This window comes from Zootoca vivipara, chromosome 8, assembly GCF_963506605.1.
Source record: "Zootoca vivipara chromosome 8, rZooViv1.1, whole genome shotgun sequence".
Lineage (NCBI taxonomy): Eukaryota > Metazoa > Chordata > Lepidosauria > Squamata > Lacertidae > Zootoca > Zootoca vivipara.
Genome location: NC_083283.1, coordinates 29,326,488 through 29,333,665, shown reverse-complemented (window position 1 = coordinate 29,333,665; position 7,178 = coordinate 29,326,488).

Genomic DNA, 7,178 nt, shown 5'->3' with positions numbered 1-7,178 from the left:
AGAGTGGCTGGGGAAACCCAGCCAGATGGGCAGGATATAAATAATAATAAATAGTTTATTTATTAATAATTTGGCCACCTCATGAGAAGGTGTTATAGATGGGTACAATATGGGCACATATTTGATGCATGTATAGGGTTTGAGTCTCAGGTAGACGTGCTTAGAAATAATGAATATGGTTATGAATATGATCTTCTCTGTATCTTTGACCTGGTTTCTGTCACCCCTGAGGTTATTCCCATGCCCCTGGGATCTTGGGGGAACTTTTCTCCCGTGTAATTAGGGGTGGAATGTGTGGTACATAACTATCAGACAATGCTGGCTGCATTACAAACCTTTAGTGGAAGCTACTTTTCCATGGATGGCTGTAATGGGTGCCATTTTTTCTAGATAAAGAACTCACCAGGAACACCTCCCTTGTTCTCTTATAATGGCAATGAGGCCCACATGAGGGGAGAGGGAACTGAGTTCTGGTGAGTTCTGGCTGAAAGAAAAAGCCCTGGGGCCAGGTTTATCTGGATGTAGATGCAATTTACCTGGTTCCAGATCATTCAAACCGGGTTCCAGGTCATTTAAAGGTCAGTATGTAATGACACTTTAAACTGAGATTTGAAACCAGTGTGTAACCTGGAGCTGCCAAGACTTTTGATCCCATGGGCACATCTGCAAACTGAAGAAACTGCCATGAGCACTACACACACACACACACACACACACACACACACACACACACACACTGGCAAAACTTATGCAACTGATGCAAAATTGGTGTACAAGTACAAGTTAGCAAGTTCTCCTCCAAGTCAGCCAAATTCAACTATACTTGCAGTCAGGCATAACTGTACCTATCGTCTTCTGGTACATCGCAGATACACAACCATCTTGCCATTTGTGTAAGGTGAAAACTGTAGGAAACCTTAACAAATCCTGCCATTGTACAATAAGAATTCATGTACTGCAGTGTGGTGAACAGAGAATTTGACTTGGAACTGGAAGAGCTAACCTTATACATAAACATCAACCCACTCTGCAGGTCATAGAATCATAGAATTGAAGAGTTCGAAGGGACCATGTGTGTCATCTTAGTCCACCATGGATATGTCAAGCAGCACATGAAATGAATTCTCCACACCATATGGACGGTTTACATGCCGCCACCAGATACTAGTGTTGGAACATGGCAGGAAAAGTCTCTATATGATTGAGGATACCCATGTGGCAACCATCTATATTGCATCACTGGTATGAGTGCTCACTGCATATAAGCTGATTCAAGTCAAGTGGCCTCCATATGGCTTGAACAACATGTAATGAATAACAAGTAATGCCATGCCAGAAGCAGGGGAAAAATTAATTAAAACAATAACAACAACATCTGGAGGGTGCCGTGTTGGCTACCCCTAATCTAGATAATAAAAATAGCCCATCTTTGTTGCTGAACCAAGAGCTACATTCCACCAACAGCCATCATTTTACAAGTTGTTTCCCATGAAACATTCCCATATTACAAGTTGTTTCCTATCTTTGAACAATATGTCCTATCTGCAGAGGCCAACAATGTTTCTGTTAATTGGCCATTGCACTGGGTAACAAAACAAAACCAAAGACAAAAGAACCAATTAACCCAGTCCTGTGGGGAAAATATTAGCACCCACCAATGACACTTGAAGTCTGGGGTGATATCATAAAATCGTAACTGGCTTAAATAGTGTAATGACTCTTGTCTTGTTATTTTGCAATATTCGCCACATGTGCGGAATTGAATTTGCACTTGTTTTAATAATTCAGCTCTTGATTTACAGCAACCCATTCTTTCCTGACCATTAATTTTTATGGGCCTTCATTTTCTGAATTACTAACACATGGTATATCTCAATTAGATTCTATTAGCATTTTACCATTTAAAACATGTAGATGGGGCACAGTCCACAATTATCCCCATGGACACTTTAAAAAGCCATATAAAGAAAATATTTAATATGGAAGGCTTTTCTGTTTGTGCGATGTTATATAGAAGACCATGATCTCTCTGTCCCCTAGTGACTACTGTCGTGGAACCGAATCTGATCACTTTGTAGTTCAATTTGTTCTTCATTTGGTTTCATTGGTCTCTAGGGAGCATGGACTTCGCCATCCTAGGAATGTCACATTAGATATGTGGCTAATATTAAATTATACAATATTATTGCTTCATACTCCTTTAAGTGGGCAGGTTACTTTGAAGAAGGAACCTGTCTATTCATTAAGAGCATTGGCAGTTCTGTTGGTCCAAAACGACAACAATCCTCTGCAAACAGCAGCAGTAAAAACTGTCCGATCAGTGCAAAGATTTCTCCTTGTGTAGAGCTCATCCACTCTTTCCCTCCATACGTACGCAAGCAAAAATACTTTCATCCTAAATTCAGTCTCAGGTGCCCTCCTTTGTCGCCCATCACCAAGGATAATCAGATTAGGAACAGGGCCTTTTCAGCTGTGGCTTCACACTTGTGGAATTGTCTCCCCCAGTAACACCACATGACTTCCTCTCTTGCATTTCAAAATATCTTTAAAAAGACGTTTTTAAGTCTGCTAAGCTATTTATTGTTGTGGCGGGGTTTCCCTCCCCGTCCCCTGCCCTATTCTATATGATTTCCCCGAATGCTGTTTTTATTTTGTCAATAATTATTGTTTTATTTATTTATTTATTGTGAACCACTTTGTGAAGGGAGGAAGAATGATCTCAAATAAGTAAATCCGTGTATAGAGTAGTGTCGAAAAACTGCATGAGTGGAAGACAGCAAATGACCTTTCTTTTTCCTCCCTCCCTTCTGTGACTCTTGAAATAGCCTTTTCAGAGGGATGGGGGGACATTTCTGAACAATGAGAGCTATATTGTATGGGGCTGCAGTGGAGAGAGGACTCAATCTGAGAGGCAGCATAGTGTAGTGCTGTCATTGGACTAGGACTTGGGAGATCAGGGTTCAAATCCCCACTCGACCATGAAACGCTCACTGCGTGACTTTAGGCAAATCACAGCCTCATCCTTCCCTACCTCACAAGATTGTTGTGGGAATTAAACAAGGACAGAGAGAAGTGTTCCCCACCTTGAGCTCCTTGGAAGGTGGGATATAAATGCCTTAAATAAATAAAATAAAATAAACAATAAATCTGAAATTGGACAGAGGAATGTTGAACCACTGGGTGGCCACTTGTGCAATATGTTTCTGCGCAGTTTCAGATCATCCTCCTCCCTCATGCTGGAGCTCTCTACAACAGAGCCCCCACAACTCTCTGGAAATTATTCTTTGATGGGCTTCAGAAGGAACGCAACCTGTTTCCTTCAACACGTGAGTTTGAAAAGCCTTTCAACTCTATGAACTTCAGCAAGAAAATTAAACCTCAGCAAAAAGCAATGTTGCGGAGGTTGATTTTTTAAAAAATATTTTATTTCACCGAATTTGTATCCCATGCGTGTGTGTGTGTGCGCGCACCCCCCCCCCTAAGTGGTTCACATAAAATATGCATTAAAATTATCAGTAAGAAAGCTGGAAACTAAACAAAAATCTAAATATAAATAAAACACATTATATATATGCATTTGCACTTGAACTTTGCATATGAGAAGGCTTACCTAAACAAAAAAGTTGTGAGCAGGCACTGAAAACAGTACAGGGAGGACACCTGCCTAATGCCAAAGGACAAATAATTCCAGCCTGTAGGTGCTGCCATGCTGAAAGATCGATTTTGCGAAAATATCCCTTCAGCCAGCTAGTCTGCTGCCTGCTCACCGCTTCATGCATGTACCGCGTTCTGCTAAATCCCTGTGCCTAACTGTCAAATGTATTTACGGAGCAGGTGGCCGATTAAAAGGCCATAGCTTAGCCCTCTATGCATAAAAAGTTAAGCTCCCTTTGAACTTTTTAATGACATTTTCAGCTTGCTTCTGTGGTACCTAAGATACTTTCCCTTATCTGAGAGGAATTCTTTGATATAACCTTGGTGGTAGCCGTGCAACTGTTCAGTTGTAATTATGCGACTGCGGTGCTGGAGGATAGAAGGAAACCGTGGTAATGGATATACTCAGAAAGGATGGAGGGTCACATGTCAAATTGCCTTGGCTGGGAGACACTTTGTGACCCTGAGGGCAAAGTAATGATGATTACTATGAGAACCAATAATTCAGCACCACAATATATCATAATATATATCAAGTGAACCCTCCACAAAGCAGGATATTCTCCAGTAATGCACGTCTAATTTTAGTATAATACAATGACAGAGAGGAATTTTTTTTCTTTAAATGAGGTTTTCCCCTTTTAAATGAGCTTGAAATAATCCCAAGGCTGCATATTCTTTTGATAAAACCATTTTAGCAAATTCAATCCTGATGCAGAATGAGTTTTCTGCAAATTGCTATTTCCATTGATAATATAATTTGACAAACCTACCCTCTTTTACACATTTCGCTCTAGGTTTTTATTTTTATAGCCATAGGGTTTGGTATCTATAGACAAGTGTTCTCCCTCCTTCCAAGGCTTTTGTATGTAGAGAGCACTTCTCTATAGAACACTTCTATCCATGTATGTGTATAGTATCTTTATATGCATTGATAATTGGCTTCCTGGTTACCTCTCCTTTTGATACGGTATCTGCTGCAAATATTGGAAGATTAGTTGTTTTTTTGTTATGAACATAGTTGAAAAGAAATGTGTGTCGGAATGTGTGTGTGTGTGTGTGTGTGTGGAGATGCTACACCTTGGAGACCTCTTGCTGATGTGCAGGCAAAGCAGATTTGGGAATGGCTATCATGGGGAACAAATGGGAAGAGTCAGCCAACAGTAAAGAGACAAATAAGGAAAAGTTAAAAATAAATATAGAACTGAACAGAAAAATAGAACGCACAGAATTTAAATAATGATTTATGTTGGAAGTCGAAATAGTGACGGAGGGAAGTCAGAAGGGTGAGGGGATGTGGGTATTGGTGGTGGGATAAAGAGATATGTGTGGAATATGAATTATAATGTAATGTATTGTATGGTTTTATTTTGTGTGATGCAAATGTAGTAATTGTAATAAGCTAATTAAGATATTTAAAGAAAAAAAGGAAAAGTTAGAGGGACTCAGGAAAAAGTTGGGAGAGGGGAAAACATTTGTCTGAAGACTTGGGAGTGAGTATGGATGGGTAGAATGATAATTTTGTTTTCCTCTTAAATTCGGTTTTCCGGATTTCTATAGCAATTTGCATAATCTTCATGAAAATTTGTCAGCATTTTCAAACAAATCTTTCCCGATGAACATATTTTGTATGCAGTTTTGACTAATGCACACATTTTCTGTGAGTGAACACCTTTTTGTATGTTTTTTTTTCCACATATGCATGCATTTTTATGTCCCGTTTCACTTGATAACATTGGCTGGTTGGAGAACAGCATCTCAATATTCAGAGAAGTGTAAATTTTTGAAAGATCATTGAGATTCAGTTCATGTATAGGTTCGAGAAAGTGCAGTTTCTCATTAACATGCAAACAAAATAGAATTTCTCTGACATCCCTAGGAGAGAGTAGCTTTGGTGCGCAGAAAGCAAAAGTTGTGAGAGGAGGCAAAAGACACAGCTGCAGTCTTGAACTCTTCCCATTAATTTCACTGGATCTTCCTGCTAGATTGTGATGCTACTGGACTGCTAACATAGTTAAATTACATATCTGTGGAGTCTAGAATAATTGCTAAAAACCCTTGGGAGTATCCAACTAAACAGTTACCGGTATGCTAGAACAGGCATCCCCAAACTGCGGCCCTCCAGATGTTTTGGCCTACCACTCCCATGATCCCTAGCTAACAGGACCAGTGGTCGGGGAAGATGGGAATTGTAGTCCAAAACATCTGGAGGGCCAAAGTTTGGGGGTGCCTGTGCTAGAACAACAACTTGTAGCTGTACAACGTAACTTTACTGCCTTTCTTTCTCTCCACATGCCCTTGAGCATCCTGAATCTGCTCTGGAGATTCCACAACCTTCCCGCCAAGCCAGATGGGGAATGGTAGGGGCAGATGGGGAGCAGAGAGGGAAGCAAAGTTCTACTGTGCAGCTAAAAGTTGTTGTGCTAGCATAACTGGTTGTATTAAGGCAAGGGTTTAAGACAAAGGTTGGGAACATGAGTTCCCCCAGATGTGGCTGGGCTGCAGCTCTGTCTATTGGCCATGCAACTTTATTCTGAAAATGTCTTGTGAATTTGTCACAAAAGGGTTCAAATATTCTTTCAGCACGACAGTCCAGTCACCCCCCAGAGACGTGCAACTAGATGACTTCTTGAGGATGCAATGGAGGTAGCCAAACACTCTTTCCCTGCTCACTACCTTGTAGCACTGGAGGAGACTCTTGAGAGTCCCATGGACAGCAAGAAGATCAAACCTATCCATTCTTAAGGAAATCAGCCCTGAGTGCTCCCTGGAAGGACAGATCGTGAAGCTGAGGCTCCAATACTTTGGCCACCTCATGAGAAGAGAAGAATCCTTGGAAAAGACCTTGATGTTGGGAAAGATTGAGGGCACTAGGAGAAGGGGACGACAGAGGACGAGATGGTTGGACAGTGTTCTCGAAGCTACGAACATGAGTTTGACCAAACTGCGGGAGGCAGTGCAAGACAGGAGTGCCTGGCGTGCTATGGTCCATGGGGTCACGAAGAGTCAGACACGACTAAACGACTAAACAACAACAACCTTGTAGCACATAAGACCAGAAGAACACCTCTGTTGGTTCAGGCCAAAGGTCCATCTAGTCTCATAGCAGCCTGTTCTCAAAGTGGCCAATGAGACACCTATGGGAAGCATACAAGTAGGACTTGAGTATGTAGGCATGATAATATGCTCTAACTGCGTGTGGTCACATATTGTTGTTCTCCAGCTTCTTTAAGCTCATTTTTCAATCAAATATGAAATACTAGCATGGTCAAACTGGCCAAAGCACATTTAAATTTTATGATTCTTGCTTCCTCCTGTTCTCAACGAAGATGCAAATTAACAACCAGTCCTTCATCTTACATATATTTATAGAGACAGGATTATAGCAACATGAGTCGAAATTTTAATGGAAACAATATTCTGCCCCTGGAAAGATTTATATCGACAGCTTATAAACAGTAATAACTAGTAGGAAATTGCAAATAATTACAAGCGGTGTTTGCCCATTATTCATGTCTAGACTC